Source organism: Podarcis filfolensis, assembly GCF_964270895.1.
Source record: "Podarcis filfolensis genome assembly, chromosome: 8".
NCBI lineage: Eukaryota > Metazoa > Chordata > Lepidosauria > Squamata > Lacertidae > Podarcis > Podarcis filfolensis.
In genome coordinates this window covers 77,302,286-77,315,226 of record NC_139611.1, presented here as the reverse complement: position 1 = coordinate 77,315,226, position 12,941 = coordinate 77,302,286, and the positions used below count along the sequence as shown (strand labels likewise).

Below are 12,941 nucleotides of genomic sequence, written 5' to 3'. Positions count from 1 at the left end.
CTGCAGCGGCATTTATTTCATGTGACTACTGTTATGAAAAGAGTACCTCATGTGAAAAGAGCAGCCGTCAACCCTGCAATGATACTCAAATCTGTTCCTCTAGTGCTGTGAGTAGCAACATAGGTGAGCTGAATCTTCTCACTTACTCTTGGTCACCCCAAGGAATGACTTTCTTGATAAATTAGCATTATTAAGTATTTTTAATTGCCCTTATAGCCCACAATTTCTCCAAGGAAATGGTTCTTCTTTTATGCATTTAACCATGTCAGGTTTATTATGCTGAGAGGCAGAGACTCCCCAAGGTCACCCAGTGAGCTTCATGGCTGAGTGGGGATTTGAACCCTGGCATCTCAGATTCCAGTCCAACACTCAGCACCCATATTCAGCCACATAATCTTACTCTAGCATTTCTTTTCTCTTTCCATCACATGCAGGCTTCATCAGAGAGATCCTGGCATGCATCAGCCTGCGGTTGACTAACCTTTGGCCCTTTAGACATTTCTGGACTACCGCTCCCATCCCCCTCAGCAAGCATGGTCAATGGCTAGAGATGATGCAAGCTGTAGTCCAGTAAATTCTGTAGGGCCACAAAATTCAAAATAAAATAAAATACAAATTCATACAGACAACCCCCCCCCCCCCCAGGGAAGGGAGAATGAAGCGTTATTTGTTCAGTCATGGGTATGTTGATCATTGATTTATATGACTACTGAAAACAACTTTGCCACGGCCACTGTGATTTCATTGGACTTCTCATCCAGAAGCTATTCGATATAGTAGGCTTCAGGATGACCCAGCTGATTTACCAAAAGTGAAAATCAATAGTTCCCTAGCTTGATCATATTGTCCACAATGCAATAAAATATGCCTCATACAGTCGACGTCCTGATAGCACACAGAGATCCTATTTTGGTAAGGGGTACTGCTCAGTCTGCCATTTAACACTTCTAATGGGAATACATTTCATCTGGCTTTGATGAAAAGACACAGATATTATGGTACAGACAAATTTCTGAGATATGCAGGTATCTGAAACTCGAACCCATAGTGAATTCCTACCGCTAATGGGCCACAGATAACATGAGACTGAGATCGGAGATCACTATGTGAATGTCCCAGAGCCTTTGCCTCAGAGATTCAATCATAGCCCAGATGGAATAGGAGAGAAGGTGGCATACCAATCAAAGTAGCTTTTCGAACCATAATTTTCATCCATGAGCTGGTAAACTCCTTGTTGTTTAGGTATGGAAGTAACCCCTGCCCTAGGCCAAAGACTGAGATCTTGAGCCAGTATCTCAGGGCAGCCCACCATGCTTTAGTTGATAAAGGACATTCACCTGTTTCTGAACATAGTATTGCATTTGGAACCCAGTTTGGAACTTGTAGGAGGGACTGGAGAAACTTTGCCTGGAAGCCATCGAACCTGGAAAATGAGCCATTGAACCAGACTTTTGAGGCATAGAGGAGTTGAGAGACAGAATTTGCATTAAATACCTTAATGGCTGATGAAACATAATGACCTCCCCTTGTATAAAACAATCAAAGTTTAGCCAGTTTGCTTACCTCTGCCTTTTGATAGGCGGTCTGCCAATGATGTTTCTAGGACATGGAATGATGGAATAGAAGCCCTAGGTACTGGAAGAATTTGGTCTGCTCTAGTTTGTGACCATCCAGAACCCATTTACTTGGGGAGAATCTCTTCTCAAACACCAGGACTTGATTTTTCATAATTGATGGATAACCCATTACCGGAGCAGTAGTCTGAGAATTTCCTTAGTTGGTAGTTCAGGCCAGGTCAGGTTCAGGAGAGGATTGCCGCATCATCCGCATACAACAAGAGAGGGGTCATTCTCGTCCCTGTTTTTGGATGATGGCCATCAGGGTCCATCAAGCTTGCCTCTAAATCATTCAGAAACAAACTGAACAAAATAGGTGCCAAAATGCATCCCTGTCTCACTCCCCTGTCCATCACAATATAGTCTGAGAGCTGCCCCTGCAACCCACATCTAACCTTCAAATTTCTTCCACAGTACAGGGCTTTAATAAGATATAGGAGACGTTTATCCTTCAGTACTAGATGTAATTTGGACCATAGTTGGAATCTGGGGATGGAATCAAAGGCAGATTTCAGGTCCATAAAGGCCACAAAGAGTTTTCCCTGTAGGGGCCTGGTGTACTTCTCGGCTAGGAGGGACAGCGTTAGACAGTAGTCTGATGTTGAGTGGTTCTTGCGAAAAGCTGCCTGAGCTTCAGATAGTATATTATAGTCATTTAGAAAAGTTGTCAGTTTGTTACAGAGAAAGTGGGCATACAGCTTTCCTATAATTGAAAGCAGACTGATTGGCCTATAATTAGAAGGCACATTTGACTGGCCTCTCTTAAAGATTGGGACTACTATTGCATGTTTCCAGCTAGACGGTACTTTGCCTGAGTTATTTATTATCGTAAAAAGTGCCACAAGAAGAATTAGCCACAAATTATTCACCACTGCATTAACTAGTAGTCCACACTACACCAGAAGCAGTGTACTCTGGTTTGGTTTTGGTTTGCCTTCCATCATAAGGCAAGGTATTCAGTTAAATATTATTACAAATTCAATGCATGCATCATTTTGGGCACCTACAAGTTCTTATTCTCTTTGCTGTTACGTCAGCTGTTCCAGATGAGATATTATAATGGAAGAATGGTTTTCTAGTAACCCTATCTCTCCTTCTTGCATTACTTGAACTAACATCCTGTGAAAGAAGAGGTGTGATATAATGTCATGCTCAGAGACCCCCTGTTGCCTTAAAATTCTTGCCGGGCAATGAGAACTCAGAGTGCAATGACACTACGACTACGTCACGCATCTTCACTGTCTGTGAATTTTGTTTGTTGTTGTTGTTTTTTAAATGATATTTATTAAGAATTTTAAAATTACAAAAAAAGACAAAGGAAAAAAGAAGGAAAAAGCAAGGAAAGAACAAATAACAATTAAACAATACACATCAATAAAAATCAAAATCAAAAAACAAAAACAAAACACATAGCACATCAAAATAAAAAAGACAAGAATAAACCATAATTTAAAAACAAATCCAATATTCCCAAATCCTTAACTGTCATTACCTTATTTCATTGACCTCCTCACACCTCCCTTTTTTGTATTCTAGTTATTAATTATCACAGCAAATCCTTTCCATTTTTCATAATATTCTGTCATTAAATTACCTTAATCTATTTTAACCTTATCTTACTATAAAAACCCTAAAACTTAAAACTTAAATCTTATTTATACCAATTTCTCATATCCATAGCATATTCTTGCGTAGTTCTTTTTAACATTTCTGCTAAAGCCAAATAATTTCGTTCCAACATTTTTCTAATACTCATTAATTTTACAAAACAATCCTAGATAAAATTTTTGAAACTTTCTTTCAATCTTCATCCAACGTCTTTCCTCCTGGTCCCGGGTTTGTCAGTCCTTTCTATCCCATCCATCTAGTTCATTAACCTGGTCCGAGGCTGTGATGGGATGTTGAGCTGCTTGTGCGTAAAGTTCCTAATCCCTCAGTGTTTGGCTAAGTCCACAAACCACTGTCTGTAACGGAGCGCCATAAGCATGGCTCCGTCAGTCGCTGGCAGAATCCGACAGTGGGCGTTTACGGAATTTCTTCCAGCATAACAGCTCCTTAACGGAAACACGTCTTCTGGACTCTCTACGTGACAATTTCCGGCGAGGAGTGGGTGTCCCTAATGGAGGTCCTGAAACCTCCTCGCTGTTCTCGCTGGAATTGTCTCTGAGCCAATCTTCTGACTCGCCTTCCCTTGGAGCTCTTTCTCGCCCCCTGCTGGTTCCCTCCTCCGCTGATAAGTCTCTCTCAACCTCTGGGAGCCCCTCCACCACCTGTTCTTCCGATGACAGTTCCCTGACATCCACCTCCCCTCCAGGGCCCCCTCCACCCCCTCCCCTCCCTTCCTCTGCTGGAGGCGAGGGAGCAAAACCCCTGAAAGAACTTCCCTCATCTTCCGAAGTCTCGAACATTTTCCTCCACCGGTTGCTGTTTCGGGTTTCTAAGTACTCATCCTCCTCGGAATCTATTCCTTCTTCCCACTCTGACCCCGTGAATCCTTCCAATTCCTCCTCCTCGTCGGTGGTGCCAAAGTACTCTCTCCGGAACCTCGCTACTGACTGAGGTTTCCTGGGGAACCTTTGATGGAACGCTTCGATCAAGACCTCGTCATTGACTTCCTCTGCCGTCACCCAGGTGTTTTCTGACTCCGGTTCCCCTTCCCACGCTACCAAATACTCCACCTGATTACCCTTCCACCTGGAGTCGAGGATTTCCGCCACATGGTTGCTGCTTTCCCTCTCTTCTAAGACAGGTCCCTGTGGGAAAACCCCTTCTTTTCCCCCCCTATACGGTGACAGTAATGACCTGTGGAACACTGGATGCAGTTTCATGTGGTTCGGTAACCGGAGTCTGAAAGCTACGGGGTTAACCTGTTGAATGACCTCAAATGGTCCCAATCTTTTGGGTCTTAATTTCTTGCAACCCCCCTTGAACGGCAGTCCTTGGGTGGACAGCCACACCTGATCCCCCACCCTTATGGTTTCACCTTCCCTTCTGTTCTTGTCTGCCTGCTTCTTATATTGTTCTTTGGCCCTTTCTAAGTTGAGTTGGAGTTGACGATGGATCGCTTCCATTTCTTCTACAAAAAGTTCTGCGGCTGGGACGCTCCATCTCTCCCCTCCTCCCCCTGGAAATGCCCTGGGGTGGCACCCATAATTAGCCAAAAAGGGGCTCATCCCGGTGGACACATTCTCCGCATTATTGTAGGCAAATTCCGCCAGCGCCAACTTTTCCACCCAATCGTTCTCTCTGTCATTGACATAACACCTCAGGTATTGTTGGAGGATACCGTTTGCTCTTTCCGCCTGCCCGTTGGTTTCTGGGTGCCGGGCAGTCGAAAAATTGACCTCCACGTGCAGTAAGCTCATGAGCTTCCTCCAGAACCTGGATGTGAATTGTTTGCCCCGGTCTGAGACCACCCTCAAGGGGGTGCCATGCAGTCTAAAAATATGTTCTACAAACAATTTAGCTGTCTCTTCCGCCGTGACTGCATGTGAGCAAGCTACAAAGTGGCCCATCTTAGTTAACAGGTCTACTACTACCAGTATGGCGGTTTTCCCCTTGGATTTCGGCAGATCAGTCATAAAATCTATCGATACCGCCTCCCATGGCCTCTCTGGTGTGGGCAACGGTTCTAACAACCCCGCCGGTGCCCGCCTTTCTCCCTTGGCTCGCTGGCATTGGTCACACCCTCTTACATACTCCCTTACATCTTCCCTCACTCTGGGCCACCAAAATTCCCTGGTAACCAACCACATGGTTTTGTGTTGCCCAAAATGCCCTGCTGTAGGGCTGTCGTGCATCTGTTTGAGTACTCTCCCTCTCAATTCCCCTTCGGGTATATATAGTGCCCCTTTGTAATACAATGCCCCGTTTCTTTCTTCAAAACCTCCGGAGTTTTCTCCCTCCCTCCTTAGACCTTGGAGCTTATTCTGGGCGTATTCATCATTCTGCGTCTCCTCTACCAGTTCCCTTTGCCCCACCAACGCCGCCCCACACACCCAGTGGTCCTCTGGGATGATATGTCTCTCTTCGGGTGCTCCCTCCCCCTCCAAATACTCTGGTTTGCGTGAGAGAGCGTCCGCCCTGACGTTTTTCGGGCCTGGCACATAGCAAATTTCAAAATAAAATTTGGAGAACTCCTGTGCCCATCTCACTTGCCGTTGGTTGAGCACTCGTGCCGTTCTCCAGTACTCTAAATTCTTGTGGTCCGTGCATACTTGCACCTTGTGTTGTGCACCAATTAGTAAGTGTCTCCATTTCCGGAACGCTTCGTGAATGGCGAGTAGTTCTCGGTCATATACCGTGTAGTTCTTCTCGGATTTGTTTAACTTCCGCGAGAAGAAGGCACACGGTCTCCACTCCGACTTATCCTTCCCCGGCTGAAGAAGCACCGCCCCCACCGCCCGGTCTGATGCGTCAGTTTCCACTCTCATGGGTTTTTGTAAATCCACATGCAGGAGCTGTTCTTCTGAAGCGAAGGCCTTTTTCAATTCTTCGAATGCTTGCTCCGCTTCTGCCGTCCAAACAAATTTCTTCTTGCTGCTGAGACAGTCCGTGATGGGAGCCGTTAAATGGGCAAAGTTCTTGATGAACTTCCGATAAAAGTTCCCAAACCCTAAGAATCTTTGCACATCCTATTTCGTTTTCGGTCTCTTCCATTCCAGTACCGCCTGGACCTTGCCTGGATCCATGGCTAACCCCTTGTCTGACAAGCGGTACCCCAGGAATTCCACCTCCTTGGTGTGAAACTGACACTTCTCTAATTTCACCCACAGTTGGTTTGCTTGCAGTCGGCTCAACACTTCTCTGACGTCCTTTACATGCTGCTCCTCATTCTCTGAATAGACTAATAAGTCATCTAGGAAGGCCACACAATTCTTGTAGAGCAGAGGCCCCAGCACGTGGTTCATGAACGATTGAAAACATGCTGAGCCTGCTTGTAATCCAAAGGGCATAACGAGATATTCGAAAGCCCCTAGGGGGGTGAACATCGTTGTCTTCCATTCATCCCCCTCCCTTATCCGTATCAGGTTGTATGCCCCCCTTAAGTCCAGTTTAGTGAAAATTTTTCCCTTCCTCACCCGGGTCAAAATGTCATCAATCCTGGGCATGGGAAAGGCCACTGGTTCCGACACTGCATTTATGCTCCGGAAGTCCACTACAAGTCTAGGTTTATCCGTGTTTTTTTTGTCCACAAAAAACACTGGGCTGCCCCCCACCGCTCTGGACTCTCTGATGAAACCTCTCTTCAGGTTTTTGTCAATAAACTCCCTCAACTCCTGCATTTCCCTGTCTGACATGGCATACAGCTTGCCCACAGGGAGCTGGGCTCCAGGGACTAGATTGATCTGGCAGTCAAAGGGTCTATGCGGTGGTAGTTTGTCTGCTTCCCTTTCACTGAAGACCTTGCTCAGGTCAGCGTATTGTTTGGGCACCTTTCCTTTGTCCGTTACTTCTGTTCCTGCTAGAAAGGCCTTTGCCCCTTCTGGAGCCTTGCCCTCTTTGCAATGTTCTAGGCAATGTGCTGACCCAAAGGAGACCACTCTCTGATGCCAACCCACTAGCGGATCATGCAACGCTAGCCAGCTCATCCCCAAAATAATGGGAGCCCCTCCCAAGGTGGCCACATGGAACGCTATTCTTTCGGTGTGCCTGGCTACCCTCATTACCGTTGGGACGGTCTGTAAGCTGACTCCTCCTCCCAACAGCTCTCTCCCATCGATCGTGGTCACCTGCAAGGGGTTGCTTAAAGGGATAGTCTGTATCTGGTGTTCTGCTGCAAACTCCTTGCTCATAAAATTACAGGAGCTGCCTGAGTCCAATAGCGCCCTTATCTTTAAGGGATGTCCGTTTGGCAGCTCTAGCAACACCTCTATCACTAGGGCTGGTCTCGGAGGTTCTGGCGTGGGCACTTTTACTGCTCCTTGGCCTGACTGCTGTGCCCTGATGGTGGCAGTCAGGCGCTGGCTTTTACTTGGTCCTGTCCTTCCTCCTCCTTCCCCCCAACAGCTCCTGCCATCCCTTGCCATTCCTTTCTTTGTGGACAGACTCTGGCAAAATGACCTGGCTGCTGGCAGAGATAACATTTCTTGGGGCTCTTCCCCTCCTTCTTCCGCCCTTCACTGGGATTTGAAACTGCCCGCGCGCGCGCTGTTCCAACTTCCATCGGCTCTGCGGGCGGGAAAGCTGGCTCCGGAATCTCTGGAATGCGGAAATCTCTCCAACGCTCCCCTTTCCCTTCCCGCTTCTCCAAGGCTCTGGCCTCCTGTCGTGCTCCAATGGTCAGCGCTGATTTGGTCAGCTGGTCCATAGACTCCGCCCTGGGCGCCCGGGAAAGTTCATCTTTCACAGCCGAGGAAAGTCCCTCTTCGAAAAGCATTTGAATGGGTTCCGCTGACAGATCCCACCCCAATTTGTGTATCAACATAGTAAACTCAGTCCAGTACTCACGGACAGATCGGCTCCCCTGTTTACAAGCCATCAACTGTCTGCGCACCACTCCCTGTTCAATGTCGCTGGAAAACATCAGGTCCATGGCGTGAAAAAACTTCCGTGCGTCTTTCAAGACTTCATTATGCCCTGCCATCAGGGGTCTAACCCAGTCTCTCGCCCCTCCTTCGAGATGGCTAATCACAAACGCCACTCGCGATTCCTCATCGGGAAAGTCATCAAACTGCAGATTAAGAGCATACTGCATCTCTGTCCTAAAGGCTTGATAGTTCCTGGGATCCCCCCCAAACTTCTGCACCAATCCTGGCATCTTTCTTGCTTGTGGGGGGGCCTTTGCCTTTTCTGCATCCTGAGCCCTCCTCTCATCGAGCCTCGCCGTTTGCAGCGCTAGCTGGACCTCCAACACCCGGTACCTTTCTTCCAGGCTTGGACCGGCTCCAGCTCCTCCTGCCTCTCCGGTTCCGGCTGGGTTGCTCATGATGCCTTCTCTGCACAAGCTGCTTTCAGGGACTGTCGGATTGCAGTGATGGGATGTTGAGCTGCTTGTGCGTAAAGTTCCTAATCCCTCAGTGTTTGGCTAAGTCCACAAACCACTGTCTGTAACGGAGCGCCATAAGCATGGCTCCGTCAGTCGCTGGCAGAATCCGACAGTGGGCGTTTACGGAATTTCTTCCAGCATAACAGCTCCTTAACGGAAACACGTCTTCTGGACTCTCTACGTGACAATTTCCGGCGAGGAGTGGGTGTCCCTAATGGAGGTCCTGAAACCTCCTCGCTGTTCTCGCTGGAATTGTCTCTGAGCCAATCTTCTGACTCGCCTTCCCTTGGAGCTCTTTCTCGCCCCCTGCTGGTTCCCTCCTCCGCTGATAAGTCTCTCTCAACCTCTGGGAGCCCCTCCACCACCTGTTCTTCCGATGACAGTTCCCTGACAGAGGCCCTTAAGTCTCTTCCATGTCCCTTCCGCAGATCTTCTTCATATTTATACCTGTACTTTACTTTATCCCCTGCTCCTTTGACTCGTGGAGACTCCAGCTTGACAAAATTTTTATCCCTTCTCGGCAGATCAGCCCCTTTTCCATAGTCCACACTGAACTCCATGTGGTATTTAAGAGCATGTTTCAAGTTCCCTCCAAGGTTGAGGACCCCCACAACCCCAAACTCCTCCCGGCCCAATGCCAGACTTGAAAAGTCAAAACATCCCTGCATAGGGGGGTCTATCCAGCCCCCCATCTCCAAGCCAAACAGAACTCTATCTCTCCAAATCTGGCTTTTTCCAAGTTCATTTGTCAGATCCAACAACTCATGTTCCTGCTGGGCCACAGCTCCCTCCATCTCTGCCACCCGAGGTCCCGCAACAACCTCCTCCCTCATCTGGTCTGTCAGAGCACACTCCTGAGTTGGTTCCTGAGTGGGTTCTATATAGATACCCACTACCTGTCCAAAATTTCTAATCGCGACAGTCATCAAATCCGTCTTCTCATGTAACTGTTCCAATAAAGCACTTGTCTTACAGAAAGCACGTACCAGAGCCTCCGAGTACATTGTTATGCAAGGTCAAAAGTCTGTTCCCACGATCTTAATCTATTGCAGCTGCAAAGCTCCCCAGTTCAAATTTAGTAACAGTTTCACAAGCTCCCTCTAGGGGAAGAACTTCTATTTGTATCCATCTCTCTCTTTTTTTTAAAAGCAGATCTAACAACAAAGTTTCCTTCTTCAGATATTTTGTCAATATTTGTTCCTTTTAAAGGCGAAGGAGAACAATGGAATCACTGTGTTTCTCTTCTTTTAACTGTCTGTCAAAAACGTTTGTCTATAGTCAATGAACTTCCCAAAAACGTCTGTCCTGACACCCCGCTCCCAGGTTCAAGACGGTGGAAAATTACTTTTCTTTACACTCTCTTCTGCAGGTTAAACAATCCGGAAAAGATCCCCCCTCTTCTCCTGCTTCCGAAGGGGGTTCAGTAATTATAGATGATGAAAGTTGATCCTTTACAGACGATTTTCTAAGCTCTAGTTTGCCATGTCTTTGCTTTAAACTATCTACAAGAAACGGAAGGCTGACTTCCTGTTTAGACCTTCCCGCTTCAGTGCCAAATTAAAGGAAATTTCTCAATCCAATTTTCCGTTCTACTCACTGGTCGTTGTTTAAAGTCCAATTGTCCAAATTTAATCTACTCACGGTTAGTTGTTTTGTAGCCAAATTGTCACAGGAAAAAGGTAGCGCTCTCCAGCAACGGCTGTGCGGCTTCGCTCCATGGAAGAAGCAGTTGACTCTCAGCACCGCGCCACTTGCCCCTCTTCGCTCCGGAGCCCGTAATTGGGTTCCTTTACGAATTGGGGGGGCGCGAAAGGTGCCTGCCGAGTCCCACAGTCACAGGCTTCATCCGCCTGTGATTTGTTAAAGGGTCCCCGCTTCACTGTAGCGGAACAGACCCATTTTCCTTAGAGCCAGTCCCTCCGAATCAGAGGGAACCCGCCATTACTGATGGTGCCACCCCGGAAGTCCACTGTCTGTGAATTTTGGAGCAATTCATGGGATTGCTGGCTCAAGAACAGCTACATCATCCTTTTATCCTGAGCATCCTGTGATTTCAGCACACAATGATTCCTGGAACACTGGTCATTCTAGGTTTCAGCTTCCAGTTCTCTCTTCGTCTGCATGCCCATCTGAGAAATCAAGTGATTTCCCCTAATAGAAAGGAACTCTGTTGGTTGTTTGAACTCATATAGCTGAGTGGCATTCAACTAAATCCTACTCAGAGTAAACAACTGAAATATCACCCACTGTTTCTATGCTTGTTTTTTCTTAATATTTGCATATTTGAATGCACTGTTTGTTTGGAGAATTATGGAATTTGAAGTATAATTGAGTTTTGGTTCATTTCTTGGTTCAAGAACTGTGCATTATGTAGTTTCTCACTGAAGAAAAAAATGTAGTTAAAGGGATGTATCATTAAATATATATATATATTTGGAGAGAATTAACCAGAATTTTTTGCAGATCTTGTGATTTATTTCCTTTTGTTCTTTTCAGTTCCAAATTATAAAGTGTCAACTTTCCGGGGATGTGTACCTCCCCAAGCTTGCCACTCAGGTGATTACAGCTTCAGTTCAGCTCAAGGTAAATTCCTCCAGCTGAAGATGGTCTGCTGCCAAACAGATGAGTGCAATAAGGAACCTCTCCACCGTGAGTATCTGCATCTCTGGAGGTCAAGGGCTTATAAAAACAGGGTTTTTTTCTGGCGGAACATGCTGGGACATAGTTATGCCACATTTTGGGGAGGAGGATGCAGGAGGCCTTGGGGACCCCATCAGACCAACTCCTTTCTTAAGCTGATCAAATTCTTCCCAAGCTTCGGAAAGCAGGCATGAGTCTGAAACAGGATCTTGGAATCCTGCTGCCTGCAACCCAAATCCAAGTGAGCTTTGGGAAGGTGGTGGGAGCACTCTCAGACCCTGTCAGAGCATCATACCTCCTGACCAAAGTTGAGCAAATGCTTCCCGGGCTTGAGGAAGGAGGCACTAGGCTATGACAGGAGCCAGGAACACTACTGCCTTCTACCCAAAGCCACCCATCTCCAGCAGAGGGGGCTCGGTGTCAGAGCACTTGGGCCAGTAAGCCAATGACAGGGGTTTCCCCGCAGGGCTGATAATCAGTTTACCACCCTTGAAGTGGGCAACGTAATTGTGCCAACTGCCTCTCTAGTCCGATTCACTTGGAATAAATTCTCAGTAGACATATGTAGAAGTGTTAGAAATCCTTTGGCATATCACTTTATTTTTTTAATTAAATTTATACAATCCTGGATTGTAAAAATATATATATATATATAGAATTCCAAAAAGTTAAAATTACAATAGAATAAAAACATATTAAAACTGTCACATTTCAAACAAGCTGTTTGTGGGGTTGAAGGAAGAGAAGTAGAAATCCGGAAAATCTGGGAATCACTCTTCCCCATGCGGATTCTGGGACTGCCCACTCCTTGCTTACACACACACACACACACACACACACACACACACACAGAGAGAGAGAGAGAGAGAGAGAGAGAGATTACCTCCAAGAGAATGCAGCTGTCCATACATTCAGATACAGAGAGTTAGAATCAGAGAGCAGAGAGCTTGCCTGATACACTGCTACCAAGAGAGAACTCCAGAAAATCCACAAAACAATAGTGTGCATGACAAAAGGTGAAACACAACAATATTTTTTATAAATGCTCAGCAGATATGTCTGTTCTTCAAAGTTGATGGCAAATGAGGGTTAGGGCTGCCTGGGAGTGGGCACTAGCCAACAGAATGTCTGGGGCAGGTTACACAGGGGAGGATTCTCTGAGATGCCCAATCTCTGTGATCACGGGTAGAAGGAGGAGTTACGCTAAAGGGCAGACCATGTCAATACCAAAAAGGCAGGTTTTGTCGTTGTTTGACGGCTACCTCTGCCTCCAGGTCCGGTCTTTACCGGAAGCATATTGGAATCAGCAAGGGAGACCCGCATGACCTGAAGGTGCTGCTGTGCAATGCCAGGTCAATAATCAGTAACACCACTGCCATCTATTGATGGGGGACTTGACCTGGTATGTGTGACAGAGACAGAGAGCAACCCAGGTCATGTGGGTGGGGAGAGGGGGTTGCAGTGATTTTTAGGAAGTCATTAGCTTGGACCAGGCGTCCTATTGGGAAGACCCAGTTTTCCCAATGTACTGGAAGTTGGGCAATAGGGGCAGGACAGGATTCCTTTTGGTGTACCAACCACCCTGCTACACGAAGGATTCCCTGGCCAAGCTACTTCAGGTCATGGTGGATGTGTTCCTGAAGACACCAAGTTTGGTTGTCCTAGGGGATTTTAACATCCATGCCGACACAACCTTA

The 12,941-nt window shown here is 46.7% G+C and overlaps 1 long non-coding RNA gene across 1 annotated transcript; it reads left to right on the top strand.

Annotated features, from left to right (window-relative positions):
* Positions 1 to 2,865: 2,865 nt before the first annotated feature.
* Positions 2,866 to 10,171, top strand: LOC310769227. The gene is made up of 2 exons (XR_014551549.1): positions 2,866 to 3,506; positions 8,988 to 10,171. It is a non-coding gene; the product is annotated as an uncharacterized lncRNA (long non-coding RNA).
* Positions 10,172 to 12,941: the final 2,770 nt, after the last annotated feature.